Source organism: Phoca vitulina, unplaced genomic scaffold (assembly GCF_004348235.1).
Source record: "Phoca vitulina isolate PV1807 unplaced genomic scaffold, GSC_HSeal_1.0 scaffold6, whole genome shotgun sequence".
Classification (NCBI taxonomy): Eukaryota; Metazoa; Chordata; class Mammalia; order Carnivora; family Phocidae; genus Phoca; species Phoca vitulina.
This window is the reverse complement of record NW_022589709.1, coordinates 53,158,596-53,178,620: the sequence shown is the minus strand read 5'-3', so window position 1 is coordinate 53,178,620 and position 20,025 is coordinate 53,158,596. Positions and strand designations below refer to the sequence as shown.

Genomic DNA, 20,025 nt, shown 5'->3' with positions numbered 1-20,025 from the left:
CATCTGGGGGTGATCTGGTGAAAGCAACTGATACTATAAAACATTTAAGGTACTGATGCAAAGAAAGAATTGAAAATACATGGGTGTACCTAAACCAGAGGAAAGAAGGCTGGTAAGTGGGGTTTTGGCAACTCCATAGGAACTCCTCCCAGTATTATCTATAGATTGAATCAGTAGATACACCCTGAGAAGCATTATTTTTCGAATGCGTGCACATGGAAGAATGATGACGTCAAGAACTGTGAAGAGTCTGAGATTCTACCCTATTTATAAGCTATCAAATTAGCCTGCCAGTTTCAGGGATGCTGGTAAAGGATACAAAGACTGCCCCCCCTCAAATTTAGCTTTCTGGCAACTCTCTCTCTTCCAGTCTCTTTATATGGGCAGTGGAGAGTAAAGATGCTTTACTACTTAACAGCAATTGCTGTAGCTAGAGTATTATCATTTCCTTGCGTTAGTTCCCTGAGCCCACATCCTACCAGGGTTACATGAGGAAGGTCAGGCTACACTGGCACATTTAGTGGGTGGTATTGCAGGGGAGGAATCTTGAGTTTAAGGAACCTGGATCATTACAGTGGACTGCAAACAGTGCCTGTTGCTCCAAAGGGAGACATTATCTCTATCTTCCAAGATTGATCTCTATACCAATATTATGTTTGTGAGATTCATCCACATTGTTGCATGTAGTTTGGGATTATTTATTCTTCTTGCTACATAGTATTCCATTTGTGAACATTCCACAACTTTTTTTTAAATCTATTTTAAAAAATATATATTCTAAAAATCTATTGATGGACATTTGGGGAATCTTCAGTTTCAGGTCATTATGGATAGTGCTACTAGTAACATTACAGTGCGTGTCTTCTGATAAATGCGTGAATGAGTTTCTGTTGAGCATGTCCCTCTGGGTAGAATGGTGGCGTCATATGGTATGCTTACATTTAGTTTTAAGAGATGCTGCCAAACATTTTTCCCAAGCAGTTGCAGCAGTTTATACTCCTCAAAAGTATATGAGAGTTCTGGTGGCTCCACTTCCTTGCCAGCACTTGATATTTTCCATCTTTTTCATATTAGCCATTCTACCAGCTACAAATGACTATAAATGAGTGTTGAAGCTCTGTGAGGTTTAAATCATGAAGCAATTTTATTTTTCTAGCCCCTGATTTCAACCATGCTGTCAAATCCTTCTTTTCCATCACTTTAATGGTATCTTGGGAAAATCCCATAACTTTAAGGCCCTTTTTGGTTATTAACATTAGTTTGGTTTGGTTTAAAATTTCAGGTGTCTCTCTAATTGAGACTTCTTTCCCTCCTCCAGACCAGACAAGGGGTAGAGTGGAGAGGCACATGGTCTTCTTTGCAGACCACACTCTCCTCCCTTGTAGAGGTTCTGGTTCTGGTTTGGGGGCAGGGAAGAGGGGCACAGTTTTTTAAATGTCTTGCTAACTAGCTATGTGAGCTCATAATCATCTCCTGTTGGTTGTGGCTGCTTCTCTGCCTCTCCCTGGTGAGGTGTAATGGGGAATATATATGATCTTTGTGTCTAGTTCCTGGCACAGAACTTCAAAAATCCTTGCAGTTGTCTAAGTCATAGGAGTATCTTTGCTATGCTACTTCATTATCTGGTGGGTTCCTAGATAGCTTCAGGATGAAGGATGGTCACCTGAAAGACTAGTCACATGATTAGAGAGTTGAAACTTTTGGCCAGCCTGACTTCTGGGGAGGAAAGAGGAGCTGGAGATTCAGTGTGGCAAATGAGTCAATCAGTCGTGGCTAGGTAATGAAGCCCCAATAAAAACCCTACATACAATGCTCAGTGGAGCTTCCTGATCGGTGAACACATCGATCTGCTGGTAGGGTGATGTATCCTAATTCTAAGCAGAAGCTGGTAGGGTGCTGTAACCTGATTCTATGCAGAATCCTGATGCCTTGGAAGTTCTGCAGTCCCTCCCAAACCTTACTCTAAGTGTATTCCTTGTAATAAAGCTGCAGTCATAAGTATAGTGCTCCCTTGAGTTCTGTGAGTCTTTCTAGTGGCTCATTAAACCTGAGGGGGTTGTGGGAACTCCTGAATTTGCTGCCAGTCAGTCAAAATTATAGGTGACCTGGGGACCCCATGTGCAGCTGGTATCTGAAGTAAGGACAATCTAGTTGGGGACCGTCTCCTTACACCTGTGGAGTCTGATGCTAACTCTGGGTGGTTGGTGTCCAGATTAGATAGCAGTACACCCCAGCTGGGGTGGAAAGAGAATGATCGCTTTGGCACCAAGCTCTACGGCTGGTGTCCAGAGGCTGACTCTGTCATGGAGCTTCACACTGAGTTCAACAGTAGCCTGTGAGGCCTTTCTGTGACATAGAAGATGTTGCTTCAGCTTGGCCACTTCCATCGCCTCCAACTCTCTACACGAGCAGCCTGCCCATTAGCCTTTTGCTGCTGGAATACCCTGGAGAGCAGATAGTCCTCATAGGTATGAAAGGGACAATGCAGGTCAAGTCCAGGTCCCTCTCTCTGCATCCCTGACACCTCCAGGAACTTCACACGTGGGAATGCAGAGAACTCTGCCAACAGCCCTTCCTCCCACTTTTCCATACCTCTCAGGATGGCACAGGGCGGGGCATTCAGCCCATTGGCTAAGCTGATGTCCAATCTGGGACATGAAATGTCAGTCAGTCCTTCTTGTAGGTACTTCAGAGTCTTTACAAATAATTCTCTTGAGGTTGCCCCATTCCCCACTTTAATTAAGGAAGGGAAATAATGCCCCTGTCAAACACTCATGCCCCCCCCCCCCCCAAATTTAGCTTTCTGGCAACTCTCTCTCTTCCAGTCTCTTTATATGGGTGGTGGAGGGAGTCTTGCCTGGTGGTAGCAGGGCTTGCTCTGCTAGCTATTAATTAGTAAAACCTGCAGGGAGGTGCCTACCCATATGAGAAGCTCTCACTAGAATGAGGAGTCCTCAGAACCTCTTCTTTTCAGCTTTAGGCCTCAGCCATAATTCCCGGACAGAGTCCTCTTATGAATTAGCAAACCAAAAAAACAGGTCAGATCAATTAACAAATATATTTTGAGCACCTATTATTTCATGCACTAGACAATAGAATGAAAATAGAAAAAGAATCACAAAGTTAGTTGTGAGGGATCTTAGTAGGGAGGATAAATATCTATAATAAGAGATGGGATTTGAAAATTGTAGATAAGAGAGATCATTGGTCCTCATCGGGACTAGTAATTCTCTTTTGGCAATTCTCCACTTCCCCCACTGGAGCAGCACTAATTACAGGCAAGGGAAGGTGAACCCTGAATAACTAAATTGGATTATTTTTATTGTTTCCTCAGGAACCACACCATGTGGGGAATGTTTGTTCAGGGAATATGCTGTGTTTGTATTCATTTTGTTCAATTGTCCACAAGAGTGGTTGAATTTTATGTCCTATAGTTTCAATACCATGAAATATGCTTGAAGAAGTACATTGATTTTAGGATATGAATTTCAAAACTCCTGAGCTGTCCCTTCACACTGTCCTTCCATGTCCTTGTGTTTTTATGTCATTATTTTATTTAGCTGATCTTCCCTCTTGCTCTCCCCTTCAGCTTTTCTGTAAAACATGAGAGCCTTAAGGCCATTTGCACATCCCTCCTGTTGGATTTGGGGTCTCAGCCTTTCTGCTGGGTGGTCATTACTCTGATGAGGACTATAATACGATGGGGCTTCTATTCCATCACACTACAGATACTGGAAGGGGACAGGACAGCAAGCAGTGCAAAGTGGGAGCTCAGCCTTCACCTGGGCTCACATTCAGGTGCCACCACTTAGCAGCTCAATGACCTTGAGATGTTGCTTACTCTTCCTGACTCTCCATTTTATTATTTATACAATAGCAATAAAAAGACTACCTCCCTAACAGGGCTGTTGGGAGGATTAGATGAGATAATGCACGTGATTCCCTGAGGGTGCTGTCTGACGCATTATAGCGCTTAGTAAACATGACAGGCTATTCTGAATAAGGGGGTGGGGGCAGACAAGGAACGTTCTTAGTAAATGTGTACATAGTCCCTACGAATTTTGTAAGTGCTATGGCATTTTTGTGGACTGTGCTGTCTCCAAGAGGGATATATAGCTTTTCATTAGGTTGGAGGGCCTTCTCCGTGAAGAAGGAAATTATCTCATCAGGGTTCATGTTCCGCGGTTGCTGTGCCTGCTGAGGTTGACTTAAGCTCAGTCACACAGCCACACACCACGCAGCAGCGCTCATCACCCTCTGCATTAGCTTATTAATCCTCGAGTTACTCCTCTACGGTTCAAGGGCATATTGGCCTTCCAGTGAAGGCACCAAGAGGTGAAATAACGTGCCCCAACTGGGGCTGAAAGTGGGTGGCTGAGTCAGCAATGTTTCTCCTGTGACCCACCCACTCAGAGGTTTCACTTGCACTGAAGACTTTTTCTCCCTAACATCAAGGTTCTAATTGCAGGCGTTTTCTTTGCTAAGTGAGAAAGAAGCAGTGGGGGATAATAGAATATAAACTGGACCAGTATCCGCTTTGGCTTTTAGTCCCTCCCCTGCCCTCACTGCGAGGTGACTGGGTACAAAGCATCACATAACTTTACAGCCCTCGTTCCCACGTCGTTACAATGCAGGATCAGATTGGAACAACCTCATCGTTCCCTTCCAATGCAAACACTCCCTGGTTAATGCTTTTGGAGAGAAGAGACGGCCCTTTTTGATGACCCTAAAATCTTATTAACTTAGAAGAGATTTTAATTTTAGAATGTTCTTCTTCATAATTAAATAACATCATGTGAGTTTTGACCCATCAGCAAGTGACAGGTAGAGGGCCGCTCTGGGCGTCTTTAGATCCAAAGGAAGTGCAAGGCAAGCAAGCAGAGAGTATCTCGACTGTCCCGAGGTTGAGCATCCCGTCCTGAGTCTATCCTGACCCTCTCGGCTTTATCCAGATGCTGTGGGTGGTGCTGCCTCCTGCAGAGCTTGCTGGCAGCTGTTGTTCTTGGAGCCCTGTGTCTGACGGTTGCCAGAGACGGTGAGCTCATGCCACGGGTGCCTGGCCCAACATTCAGCTCCCAGAGCTCTTTTCAGCAAAGGTCTCTCTCCATTCTCCTCTCAGGCAAATGTGCAGCTGGCGTAGGTAGCATCTGACTGTAGTATAACGACCCAACTGTTCTCCAGAAATGTTAGGGGCTCGCGTCTACCCTCCTTGGCACAGATGCATGCACCCTGACGATGCCTGTGGTTGTCTCTCCGAGCGGCTCCTAATGTGCCATTGTTTCTCTTGAATACATCCATAAGGGAGAAGCTCCAGGAAGTGATTTGCAAGTCTGGGTCTGTTGTCCCAGATGCTGCTTTCCCTGTGCTCTGAGTTTCTGAGGGAGAAGTCTCTAGGTAATTCCACAGAGATTTTACAGTCTGGGTCTTTATCCCAGTGGCCTCTCCAGAGGAAGGTGCTGGCCTCTCGAGAGCCCGCAATCCTGCAAGGCCAAATACTTGGCTATTTGGACTGGAAATATCAGTTTCTGATGGGAAAAGGGAACGAGGATAGTAATAGTAGTAAGCATACTGTTGTTTGAGCATCTCTCAGACTAAGCATCTTATGGGTCAATCATGCCTATTATTATCACCATCTTAGAGATGAGAGAACTAGAGATGTGGGGAGTTGCCTTTCTCAAGACCACAGAGGTCTTAAGTGGCAAAACTGGAATTTCAGTTAGGGTGAGTCTAGCTCAAAAGCCAGGAGGGAAGTTCCTTATGGTGGGGGCTGATGCTTACCCGGCAAACAACCCCCTGCAGCCCAGAGAGACCCCGCAGAATCTTGTTTTATGGACAGTTGCTGTCTTTATATAGCACATGTGGGTATGCCCTGCTATGTTTGTTCACATATAGCAATTCCTTTACCTCGTTCTTCAGTTGATGCACATTGGTCTTTCCATTTGAGGGCTATTGTGAGTAGTTATATGTCTTAAGTTTTAAGAAGTATTTCGTCAAGTCTCACCCTAAGTGCTAAGTAATTAGGATTTCGGAGTGATCACCCCTGTTCTCAGTTCTCCCCACGAAGCAGAGCTGGCTGCTACGCTTAGAGCTGCCCCTCTCTCCACATTAGCACTCAGCCTCACGTTGGTCAGTGCAGCTGACCACGTGGAGACTGTGGGTTCACCTGACTGGTGCCTCTCTACCCTGGGAAAAGTCCTTTGACTTAAAACTTCCTGGCAGAATGCCTGGGTGGCTCAGTTGGTTAAGTGGCTGCCTTCAGCTCAGGTCATGATCTCTTTGGGTCCTGGGATCAAGCCCCGCTTTAGGGAGCCTGCTTCTCCCTCTGTCTCTCCCCAGCGCATGCTTGCTCTCTCTCTCAAATAAATAAATAAATAAAAATCTTTATCAATAAATCAATAAATCAATAAAACTTCCTGGCATACTTGGGTTAGCAGGTGAAGTCAATGGGTAGTGGGAAACCTACAGTGCCACCTTTATTTCAGACAGCTACTGCATTAACAATCCTAGATGGGAAGGAATATGGGTCAGCTTATGCCCTGACATTCTACCAAAAAATATCGTGGGAGCCCAATGTCTTATGGTGGCCAAGAGTCCTGCTGTTCTCCGTCCCACAGGGAAGACCGTGTTACAACCAAAAATCTTTGAGACAGTTAGGAACATTATAATTAATGGTCCGGATCACTCAAATTTCATAACACAGTTGGAAGATGGGGATCTTGGGATCCGTAGATTACATTTTGAGGTAAGACTCTGTGACCACAAATTCAGTGCTCTTCCCTGCAGTGAACATTTCAGGGAAGGCTTGGCTGCAGGCAACCTTGAATGGCCAGCATTTTAAACTACGTATTTTAAGGTATGGCCTAGCTTGTAAGTAAGAACTACATAAATAAAGCATGTTCTAAAGGCCATTTGTCTTTGGGAAATATCCAGTTACATAACCCAGCTGTGTTTGGAAAAGCAGAACGAGAAAGGAAAAAAAGCAAAAAAGAACAACCGAGCCGGAGAATCTGATAATAGCAGATTATGGGGGAGAGCGCTATGAAATCAGCTCCAGGATGCCTGATAACACTCTCGATCATGGGCACAACTATCTGAAACAGAAATAAATATTTTAAATTACTGAGGTTTCATAAATTAACTTTTCCTTTCTTCCCTGGTCTCCACGTGTTTTCACAAAAGGATAATGGATACATGATTTCTAATCATTTAAAAAAAATGCCCAATGGCATTAAAAATTTGTTTTCTCACTCTTAAGTAACACGTGATCATTTTAGCAAAATTGGATGTATAAAGAATAAAATAGGGGCACCTGGGTGGCTCAGTCATTAAGCGTCTGCCTTCGGCTTAGCTCATGATCCCAGGGTCCTGGAATAGAGCCCCGCATCAGGCTCCCTGCTTGGCGGGAAGCCTGCTTCTCCCTCTCCCACTCCCCCTGCTTGTGTTCCTGCTCTCACTATCTCTCTCTGTCAAATAAATAAATAAAATCTTAAAAAAAAAAAGAATAAAATAAAAAAGCACTCATTATCCTATGATCCACAGTTAGCTTCTGTGAACATTTTGGTATACTTTCCACAGTATACTTTCTTGGTTCTCCTCTATAATTGAGTTCATCCTGGAAAATAGCAGTTTAAGTCCTCTTTAAAATTTGCTTTTATATTGTGAATATATTCACATAATATTTAATTAGACTTGAAAAGCAGCATCTATGTCTATCATATGGATGTGTCAAATTTATTTAACTTCTTCCCAACAGTATTACCTACCTTTCTGCACTCTGGGTTCTACTTTACCAGATTCTCTCCAAATTATAATTTAAACTTATGAAAATTACTCCTGTTAGTTAGTATAGAATGTAGCTGTATGCCTTCTTTCTTGTTTTCTCTAAGGGAATCAGAATTGTGATCTGTGGCTTTTTCTTTAGCAAACGTGTCTGCTCTCAATTTTGGTGAGAAGCCATCTACTAGTGTTCTCAGTTAAAAAGTCCATGAACTTGCTACCCAGAATCAAGAGGTCAACCATGTGGGGGGTCAGAGTCTGGTATTCTGAGGAACCCAATGCAATACCTCGGTGATCCTGGCCACTCTCAAGCCTGAACATCTCTCACGGGAGAAACCAAATGCCGCCGCGTCCTGTGTGCAGTTGACTGCGTGGCATAGAATGAAGGGGGCTAATGCATTACCTGCAGTGACACTATCATATTATCATTTGAACTTCTCTCCCCAAGCCAGTTGCTCTGCTCACCCGACATCCAGAAGGTCCACTACCTTCCCACCGCCCACAGCCCAAACGTGAAACTGACGCCCAGATTTGAGTTAGTTGCAGGGAGTCACAGGCAGGTTAGTGACCCCACAGCTGCCCCTGACAGAGGAAAGAAACTCACTTCTCAGGAAGGTGGAACGGGTCTCTGTCCAAGATGGGAAGGGGGGCACAACTCTGCTCAGGCAGCCTCATGCTAATTCCACAACACATTGTTCAGAGGATGCAGGCAAGTCCCAGTGACTCTATCCAGTGGTTTATAGGTTGTAGTCACCTCTGGGGAGGGCAAGAATTGGAGGTCCCTCATTCTCCACATATGCCTGCACACACCCCAGGCTTTAACCTCAACCTGGCCATGATGTGTACCCTTGACATGTGGACAGACCGAGTGTAGTAAGAGTTGACCTACTTTTCCAGAAGAAGCTAGTGGCCTCTCTGGCATCTGCACCCTTTCTTTTGGTGTGGAGAGCCAGATCACTCCAGCCCCTGGCTACTTGTTCCCTCTTGCTTCCTTTCCAGTTTCTCTGCTCAACCATCAGTGTTGGCCTCCTCTCAGCCTCCCCAAAGGATTGCTGATGTTGGTGCAGGAACATTCCTGCCACCTGGAGTCCTCTCTCCGCATCTTCCTTCTTTGTTTCATTTCGGTTCATAGCAGGGTGCCATAATTTTCTCCCTTTCTGTTAATAAAAATTAAGCAATCAATTTCCTTCCCCTCCATTACACTTAATTCCCTCTGTAACTCAATTATTATTGCAACTTTGGCAAGGGCATTGGGAGGCAGATGGCAGGAAAGACACGTTGCCAAAATAAAGGGCATTGTTTGCGGAGGATCACTGTTTACATGAAGGTGATGACACTCTCTTTTCAAGGATAGATTATTTTTTCTAAAATCAAATTTATGTAACCCTATTAATGTAATAAGTTTATGCAAGTGCTGCCAAGTTTAATATAAGCGCATGTAATAAACTAGCAACCATTAAAAGTACTTGATACACATTACTTCCTTATTTAGGGGCTGTAGGACCTTAGAATAAACATATTATATGACTTTTTATTCCGAGAACAAGAAATACAATGAATACATTGCCTTTATTGAGTGTTAAAATATCTGATTTGTAAAGGTGTTCCAGAGTCTATGTATTGTATTTGTCACAGTGGAGAGCAAGACTGGCAAATTAAAAGTATGGTCCTTTGTAATGATACTTGAGAAGATTCGTTGTGGCCAGGAATGGCATAAGGGTCCCAGCTCAAGCGCCAACTCCAAATGATTGATTGGTTGCTGATGCCTGCCTACACTGGGGTGGGAGTGAGATGAGAGAAGAGGACAGACACCCTTTGTCATATTCCTGATTCCTGGGGATGCCCAGAAAGAGAGGAAGCAAGATAGTTCTCAGGTCGTCCTGTCCTAAGGTGAGGCCCTGCTGGGTTTCAGTGGGCTCTTTCTGCATTGTATTAGGTTTGACTATACAATGGAGAGGCTGTTTTCTACAAGTCAACAATAAAACCAATCTTCTTATTTCATAATCACACTACATTTATAACACTTCCTGCCCTGCAAAAACACTTCCATTTCTCCCTGCCCCTGCCTCCTTGAGTCACTGCTTCTAGCAACTTGGTTCTTCCAGAGCACAGGGGAGTCCCTGAACTACAGATCTCAGAACCAAGACTTAGCAGTGTAGAAGACTGTATTCAGGAGAACCTGGACATCTGTGTCCCATTAATTCCCAGAGTGGATGTGAGCTTATCAGGACACAGGAGGCTGGAATGTCTGGCCAGGATTTTCCTTCTCTTAAAATAACTTGGATAAGAATTACCTAAGTGATTAATGGACAGAAATGTAAAAAGAGTACATTTTCTTTGTTTTAGTACAGCAGGAAAACATATTTATTGTTGAAACACCAGAAAACATAAGTAAGCATAATAAAGAACATAAAATCATCTATAATTTTACTTCATGAACAGTCATCAATGTTGTATTGTATCGCAATAATTTTGTAATGTATGGATGCTCTTAAAAATGAAACCAGCCATATATATTCCATTGTAACCTGTTTTTTCCTTCAGTAGTATATTATTAATATTGTTTACATTTTATCAACTGTCCTTCAGCCTCATTTTGAATGGCTACAAAGTACTGTGTTACATGTATATACCATAACGTATGTTAACCAGTTTCCTATGGTTATACATTTAGAATAAGTGATAAAACCCACCACAACTGACTTTCTTATTGCTATGACTTCACATATATCTGTAATTGTTACCTTAGGACAAATGATTAGAGGTGGAACGTGACTGAGTCTAAGGTTATTGAAAATTTTAAGGATTTTGGTATCTACTGTCAAACTGACTTCCCGAAAGGCTATATGATACTTTGTCGGTTATAATTTTTCAAGGCTGCATAATCTGATTTTTATTTTCCGTATCTGAGAAGGCACCACCTGTCCATGTGTTTTGCATATGTTCCATTCAGCTCTGTGGTTGGACATCGTAAGCACTGGTGTTCCTTAAGAGCAATCACAATTAGTAGTCCCTTTAGCGCACCAATTTTTCAAGCTCACCAGTGATTTTGCAAAGTATTCCTCATTTATACAACTATTAATATACTTAGCATTACAAATCAGTGGCCCTAGGCTTGCAATGGGATTCAGATGTCTGTTCACTTAGATTCATTTTCATAATTTATTTGAAGAATTTTACTCAATATTCATAAAGCCAAATGTTCCAATAGTTTATTTGCCAGGCTATTATGGCCCTGTCATTGTATGTGAGGCCCTTGTTTCGGAGGCAGGACTGGCGGCCGCACCCCAGCTCCCGAGAGGCACAATACAGGTAACGTTCCTTTGGCTCTACTCCCAAAACCACAGCACACAGATGGTGGAGAACAAAAGGTCTGCATGGCCCACCGTGTTTCAGCTGTCCCTCTAGCCTTCTCCCCAAGCGTCCCGGGTCTGCTCCTTCCCTGCTCTCTACTCCCCTCCAGAGAGTGCCTTTACCACTCTCATGTACAAAGGGCCATGCTCAAAACACCCCAAGTGTTGGTCCAATATGGTAAAGCTGAAAGGAGAGAGATTTATTGTCCCTCAGTCCTCTCATTAGACTTTGTCCTCGCCCTCCTCTTTGAATGTCAGGGAAATAAAGTCCACCTAGGTGCCAACAAATCCTTCTGATAGAACGGTTGCTATAGCAACTTTTAGCGACAATTAAACAGCAAACCATTCAGTCAGAAGGTGTTGGCTCGGAAACTGCTCTGCGTGGTGCACCACCTTCCTTTGAAACTAGATTGTTCTCTGTGACCCGGCGTCTATTTTGTGTTACTGTGTTTCAGGCACAATCCTTTGTTAAGCTATTTGATTTACGATGGAATTAAGACTCCCACAGTGGGGAAGAAGGGGTGCGGTGGAGAATAGCTGAAAGACTGGAAAAATATGACAAATATAGGAGGATGATTTTTTAAAAGGGAGAGGGAGGAGGGGAAAAGCTTAAATAGAAGCAATTCATTCAAAACCAGGTGCAGAAGAATAATGTCAATTCTGTGCTCTGTGAGATGGGAAAACAAAATCAGCTCCATCTAATGTATGGGGTTGGTTTAAAACAAGCCTCACGTTATTATTAATATAATCCCTGCTTTGTAAGCCATGACATTTAACCGGGTAATTAAATAATAATTGATTAAGTCTGCAAGGCATAAAGCCAGGCAGAAAGGCACACTCCCCTGAGGTGATTTTTATCAAATATTGACTTACTCTTCAATATTAATGATGGGAATTTAATGTTATATTTTATATTTACATACTAACCTTGTTTGAAAGACTCTTTGTAATTTATAGGTTCTCAAGTTACACATGTGACTTGAATTAAAGCACAAAGGAAAAATCCAGAGGATAGGGAATGTGCAAATGTGGGGTAAGGGTGGGGGGACCAATCTTTACCACAATTAGTCCTGCATCTGCTGGGGTCTCTCACCTATCATGGTCTTCATAAATGTGTCCTAAATGGTCTGAATGTTCTTCTTCTACAAAGACACATACTCCATGCTGGGGCAGAAATGGAGCCCCCTTTTCAAGCAAGCTCCTTTGCTTTTGCCAGCTTTCTGGGAGGGCCAGATAGAGAAGAATATGGTGTCCCAGCCCCAGTGGTGTGCTGGTAAATGGTTCACAATCGGCTCTCCAGAAAAAATGTATGTGTGTGTATAAACATAGGTAAATTTATTCTAAATTTGACTGACATGAAGGATTTGTAGAATATCATTTAAGAAGAATAATAAATATACAATATCCTATTTTTCTAAATTCCATTAAGCCAATTTATTCTCACAGAATGCTTTTTGGTTTGTATTTATTTTATTTTTTTATCTTACTTTTTTTAGAGAGAGTGAGTGAGAGAGAGCGCAAGTCAGGGAGGGAGGGGCAGAGAGAGAGAGGGAAAGAGGGAGAATCTTAAGCAGTCTCCATGCTGAGCACAGAGCCTGATGCCCGGCTCCATCTCATGACCCTGAGATCATGACCTGAGCCGAAATCAGGAGTCGGACACTTAACCAACTGAGCCACCCCGGCGCCCCAAACAAAAAAGGCGCTTTTTGTTTTTTGCTGAAGTTTCATATCTGTAGTCAACCTCTAGCTGCAACCAATATTCAGTTGCTTGCAATTAACAAATAGTAGTTTCTACAGGAATGTTGAAAGATATCTTCATTTCTGTGGACTCTGATGAAAGTGAAACCAGAAAGATGTGTTGGCCTTCACTCTGCTCAGTGCTGTGAGAACCTTCTTTGCTGAATCGTGGCTTTCCAGCCCATGGGGACTATTCCTTCCATGTTTTGTGCTATTCACAGTGTAATGGCTACAGATATAACACACTTCTTTTTTTTTTTTTTTTTTTTAAGATTTTTTTTTTAATTTTATTTATTTATTTATTTATTAGAGAGTGAGCAGGAGAGAAACAGCATGAGAGGGGAGAGGGTCAGAGGGAGAAGCAGGCTCCCCGCTGAGCCGGGAGCCCGATGTGGGACTCGATCCCAGGACCCTGGGATCATGACCTGAGCCGAAGGCAGTTGCTTAACCAACTGAGCCACCCAGGAGCCCGATATAACACACTTCTAAATTGAATTTGCATGATTAACGTTTTTCATCACATTCTTGTCTAAGCAATTAACAAAACAGTAAGTTAAGGTCTCATCTGTAGCTTTTGCAGTTTCCGCTCTTGTCCTGGCCGATTTGAAGCTATCAACATGACGCTCCTAAACCCAGGAGCTTAAAGAAGACAGTGACGCAGCACTGTTACTATCTCTACCATGCAGGTACGAAAGCACGGAATAACCTCAAGAACATAGATATTGTAAGAGATAGTAAAACAATGAGGAAATGAGGAGTTTTGAGTATATAGTTTTTACCTTTGCTTTTAATAAACTCATTAAATAATCATTTAATTTTAATAACTGCTACATTGAATGATGGTCTCACAATTTCTGGAAATGCTGCGGTTAGCCTCTGGGAGCTGGTAAGACTGGCTTCAGTACAGCAGTGTTCCCTGACCCCTCACCTCCGCACTCAGCCCCGCCTGCGGCGTCTGCGCAGTCTCTGCCCCTACTGAGCATACTGTCCGTATTCTCTGCCACTGCTGGTCCTCGGGGGGCCTCCGCCGATAGGCGCGGAAACAACTTGCAGTGACTGAGCTCTGTACCTTGTACCTCGAATGCCCGGCCAGTCCCTGGGTTGGGGCCCTGGGTACCCTCTCAGCTGCTCCATGCCGTGGGTGCCTGACTCGGCCCTGAATCTCCCCAGCCTGCAAATGTGCCCCTGTGCGGCCAGCACACCAGTCCCCCCAGCTCTGCCCTGTCCCACCTCTCCCGCCTGACTCGAGAAGCTCATCTACTCTTGCATCGTAGGCTCTGTCCTCTCAACAATTAGGGAATTGGAAATAATGATTTTTTTCTCATTTGGCTCTCAAGTGTTATGCTCTATAAGGAGAAACAGAATGGAATCTTTCGTTCTCTGGGTTCCCTTCCAAGGCATCCTTTACCTTGTCTGGGATATTCATTGTTGCAGTGTTGCCCCCCAGCCCCCCAACCCCGTTTTTTCAATTTGGGATACATTGCTTAGTCATTCCCAAATGACATGAGAGACCTTTAACTCTCTTTAACATAACTAGGTCAGCTTTTTAGCAGATATACAATTCAGTGATATACCCTGTGTGTGTATGTGTTATAGGGGAAGAAAAAGGAAAAAAAAAAAAAAAAGACAAAAGGCATTTATTCTTTCCTATATTAGACAAAACTCTGTTGGTTACAAACAAAAACTGGCTTAAGCAAGAAAACAAAAGGATGTATTGGTTCCTATTTAAGATGTCCAAAAATGAAACTGGCTTCAGATCAAGCTGGATCCAAGGGTTCACATGAAAATGATCTTAGTGATTTCTCTCTCTGTTTCTCATCTTCCATCTCTTCCTTCAGTCTGTTGGCCTCATTCTTTCTTCCTGTAGATGAGCTTTCCTATGGCCCCAACAAAAGTGCCTAAATGGCAACTCTAGGCTGACTCGGTCTCACTCTGCAACTACAGTGGAAAGAGAGCATTTATCTTTCCATGCACAGCAATGAGAGAAGGACTTGCATTGGCACTGCACTGGTCATGCACCCCAGGCAGACCAGTCTCATGTGCTCTGATGGACTTGACTTCTAGCAGGGGAAGACGGAAGGTATAATGGAAGCTGTCAGTAACGCATACTTATCTGCTTGGCCTTTACTCTTTCACAGATCACCTGCCACACATCCAAGCATCAGTCCCCGTTTCTCTTGGCCTGAAGGCTTTGTCTGGCTTTTATGCAGGGTCATACAGAAGTACCTGGGACCTGCCCTCAGGTGTATAGACTCCAGTTCTCTTGCCCTTCGTGGGGGCTGACTCTGAGTCTCATGCTCTACACTGCTCCCCCAGAGTTCCCCAGCAGGTGTAAGTTCGATCCCTGCAGTGGCCACTAGCTTAAAGACACAGCCTTTATTGGATTCCTTTCCTTTCCTGTCTCAGGTTCTTACTCTCGTACCATCACCTGCTGGTATTGCCTCACAAAATAAACTGCTTGCATTTAATTCTTGTCCCAGGGTCTGCTTCTAGCTACCTCAAACTAAGACAGAAAGAACCCATGAATAGCCCCTCCTAGACCATATGGAATGTGAGAGACACTCTTACCCAGGAGAGAAGGTGCCGGCCGATGAGAGCAACAGAGACCTACAATACTTGCAGCCATTCTTGTGGTGCTCCTGGTGCCAAGGACCCGCTTCTTCCCTCCCAGCTTTCAGAATCAGGTGACAGGATCTCACTTCTAAGGCCCCTACAGTCACTTTCGTCCTTCTGTTCTAGCCTCCCAGCTTCCTACATAGATGGCTCCCAGGAAGTTGGACTCTACTCTCCGCCTCTCTGTCATGACAGTACTGAAGCTCACAGGCGCCCTCTTACTCTTCTAGTTCCATTTCTTCTGGTTCCATTTCAGACAATTTGGTAAGTACTTGATTTTCAAGATTTTTCAAAGGATATTTTTAGGTTATAAATAAATATATATAAGGTGAATTATATAAAATTGCTTTTTAGGAAATCAGTATTTTATATTGCTTTTCCTTCACTCTGCCCCATGACCCTCTCTAAGAGATACCAAACTCTTGGAGAGTCAACAAAGAGACCTGTTGGTAAACCAAGAACAATGCACACATAGGGTATTTGCCCCTCTGTGTGCTGTGAAGGATCCTGGGTTTTTCTTAGGATTTCTGCTTGCTCTTTCCAGAGGTTGAAATCATTCATAGATTTTTTTTAACATTAAATTTTTTCTTGAAATTCCTTTCAAATATCTCCGCATTTCTCAGAGAAAGCAAAGCCCAGAGCAATCATAAAACCAGCCAAACCTGTGGCTTAACTTTGGGTAGAGTCCCCCATTTTTAGGGCTCTGGTCTTTGAAACCACATGATTTCTCACACTGGTTAAAAAAGTGTTTGGAGGGGCACCTGGGTGACTCAGTCGTTAAGCGTCTGCCTTCGGCTCAGGTCATGATCCCAGGGTCCTGGGATCAAGCCCCGTATCGGGCTCCCTGCTCAGCGGGGAGTCTGCTTCTCCCTCTCCCTCTGCCTGCCACTCCCTCTACTTGTGCTCTCTCTCTCTCTCTCTGTCAAATAAATAAATAAAATCTTTAAAAAAAAAAGTGTTTGGAAAGTTGCTCTCTATATGCAAAGTTCAGAGAAACCTTCAGTCCTATGTGTTACAGTGGGTCACAGTGCTGCTCACGTCTCTTAGGTCAGCCAAATTATGTTGAGCTTTACAACTACAAAATGCCAGGGGTGTGAATGCCGGAGGATGGGATCCTTTTAGCTGTATGTAAGCGGATGACAACAGAGGGACAGAGACTCTGTGTGCCTCTGGTAATACAATGACTTCTCTATCAGCTTTGTTCATCTACTGTCGTAGTGGTAACTTGTATTCTACATCTGTGAATGTAGAAGTTTAAAACTGAGAAAATTTCAAATTTTAGAAATTTAAAATTTAAAACAGTTACAAGCATATTTTTGGAAAACATTTTTTCAGATATTTTGTGTTTTTCTGTGCCTTGAAAAGGGGATAATGAAGACATTTTAATTTCTATTTATTTTGATGTCTTGATGATTTAGGATTATAATAACCATACGTGATACCATCATCATCATCTTCATCATCTAAGCTGTAAGACAATGATGTTTTTAAGAACTTTCAAAGTATGCAGAATTTTTTGAGAGTGTTTAAACTGTCCTTGACTAGTGTGCTTTGAGGTCCTCATCTTTTCTCCCCCTATCATCATCATCTTCTTCTGCTTTTTCTTCTTCTTCCTCTTCCTCCTCTTCTTTTTCTTCCTCTTCCTCCTCTCCTTCTCCCTCTCCTTCTCCTTCTTCTTCTTCCTGTTCCCTAGCAGACTGTCCTAAAAACCAATGATTTCCATTGCTCCCCTTAATCAATTCGGCAAATATTTATAAGCACCCACTCTATGCCTACTACAATTCTAGGTCCTGGGACTTCGGCAATGAATAAAACAGATCCCATCTCTCCCTCCTGGAGCTTGTCTTCTGGCAGATAATGCCTACCTGTCTTCTCTAGTTTTCTCTCATCTCCTTGTCCTCTTCTCATCTTCCAAACCAACAAAACTTAAAACTAAATAGAAGTATGTTTACAACATCAGTAAATAAGCTCTGAACAAAGATGTGAAGGTCTAGTCCGTGACTCACCTCATGCAGTTCAGTGCATGTACTGTACAATATGAATTTTTAGGTAGTGAAAACTTTTACTTCTGGTTTCTCAGCAGTGAGCCAGATGGTTTGACTTAGGAGACAATAGCCTCTGGATAAATGCCATTTTATTTGATTCAGATAAATATACTTTCTGAGAGAACCATTTCCCTCTCTTGCCCAATGGAAAAGGACAGTGATACATTATATAAAGGGTCTTAGGAACTTTTGCTTAAGATTCAAAAGAGCTCGTAGGATATATGGCGGCTGGCTCTGCTGGTGAATTCTGAGTGGGTTTGGTACTGAGCATTGATTCTAAAATGGAATCCTAATGTACACACATTAACAAACCAAAAGCCACCTTCCAGCCCTACCCCAACTATGCCTGCACTGCAGCTGAGAGAAGAAAAATCACACCCCAAGACAAAACCTTACTCTTTAGCTCATCCCAGTTTAAGAAACAGCCCGGCAGCTGCCACCTGGTCAGTGCCTCCAGATTTGGAGCCCGGAACAGGGCAGCCTGCCAACCTGCCACCTGAAGGCTGTTTTTCTTTGCTGACGTGGTCACTGTTCCCCCGGCCCCCCAGATTTGTTTGGTTTTTCCATGTGTTCAGGTTTGGCCAAATGAAAAAAAAAAAAAAATAGTCTTCAGTTAATCCAAGTGATCATGCTATGTGCATGGGAGAGAGAAAACCTGAATCTTTTTCTGGCTGCTTTACTGACTGCCATAAATTTTCCTCCAACACGTGTAGAGAGAGTGGAGCCAGAATTTCCACAGAAGGATTCCAACCAGGAAACTCTGGATGTGCTTTATTTTTGAGAGCACTACTCTGGTTTTCAGGCCCCCTTGCCAACCCCACACCCATGGAAGAAACTTGACTGATGGTTGTTGTTTTTAAGGAGATCTGTTGACTTCAGACAGGAGCTAAAATGCAATCTAAGGACTCAGAAGAGAGCAAACTTCTAAAAAGTCAAAAGTAATGAAGCTCACACACTCTCAGAGGCAAAAAATAAAAGCCACTTACAGAGGCAAAAAATAAAAGCTCCTTGAAAATATTTTTGAAACCAGATATGACATTCTATTTCTCTTAACCATTTACCTGTGGATAATTAAAAGTGATCACTTCAGTTGCCCAGAAAATATGCAGTTTAATCCTATAGTCTGAGAATTTGAGGTTTTAATTATGGTAAAGGGAGGGGAATAGAAGGGATTGGGGAGCCTACTTTCTTCCCTCAGCACCTAAGTTGTTGAGAGGCACTCATTGCTTCAGTCAGGAGGGATGCAAAGAAACCCTGGGTAGCTTTTGAATTCATAAGCCTTCTTGGTAATACAGGATATGAGAATTTTTATGAGGGCTTTGGAAGAGAAAGGATCTACTACTTCTCTGCAAATACAACTAAGCTGTCAATGACAAATACCTGTTATGCATTAGGACAGTAACATTCAGGTGGGCCTACCCTACATGGAATGGCAGGAAAGGGGCCTCGCACCCAACCACGTCTGAACTAGGCCCAGGAGCCTTTGAAGAGGAGTGAGGAGGCTGATGGCTCGCCTGCCTTAGAGCAGCACACTGATCAGGGAGAGATGGGACAGGCTTTGCTTCCATATTTGAACCCTGGAACCATCAGTAAACTTGAAGGTTCAATTGAAAGTTTCAATTGAAGTACTTTCCCGTTCTTCACCTTGTACCTCCCACGTTTGTGCCGTTTGAGTACATATAACAGGGAAATGCTGCTGAAGGGTGATAAGGAATTTTCCCCGAAGAGAGGAAATGCTACAAGGGAGTGATAACACTGGAATGAAAAGACAGCTCAGTTCTCAGAGCTTTTTCCTTGTGTCCACTTAGACAGAGGGCAGAGATGTTTGTGAAGGGAAAGGGGTCCCTGGGGACTACCTGAACTGGGACTGGAAAAGGGAGGAGCCAAAACTGCTCTGGTTGACTGGGGCAGGGAGTGATGTGAGCGGTCAGAGAAACAGGACATCTGGTGAGCATTTGACATACAGATCCAGAGCCCCCGGGGACAGCCCGCAAAGAGGAACACAGGAGAAAGGCCTTGGTTGAAGATTTTGCTTTGGCAACGTTGTAAAAATCATATATACACATGCAGACTTAATTCTAAATTCTTTATTCTGTTCTATTAATCTGTTAGGCTATCCTGAGGCCAGTACCAGACTATCTTTTTTTTTAATTTTATTTTATTATGTTAGTCACCATACAATACATCATTAGTTTTTGACGCAGTACCAGACTATCTTGATTATTGTAGACTTATAGCAAGTCTAGAAATCAGGTAGTGCAGGTCTTTCAATTTGGTTTTTTCTTCTTTAAGATTTCTTTGGCTATTCGAGGTCTTTCGTACTTACATATAGATTTTAAAAAAACATTTCCATTTTTATATAAAGTTTTGTGGGATTTTGATTTGAATTGCATTGAATCTATAGAATAATATGAGGACAGTTGTTCTCAAATTATCCAGTCCTTCAATCCATGAAAACATTAAACCTCTCCACTTATTTAGGCCTTCTTTAATTTCTGTAG

General features: G+C 43.1%; 1 long non-coding RNA gene across 1 annotated transcript in view; it reads left to right on the top strand.

Annotated features, from left to right (window-relative positions):
- The window catches only part of LOC116632326, a 190,344-nt gene that overhangs the window by 144,461 nt on the left and 25,858 nt on the right, over nucleotides 1–20,025 (top strand). The window contains exon 4 of the long non-coding RNA XR_004299395.1: nucleotides 15,606–15,743. This is a non-coding gene — a long non-coding RNA (uncharacterized LOC116632326). The remainder of the gene's footprint in view (nucleotides 1–15,605; nucleotides 15,744–20,025) is intronic.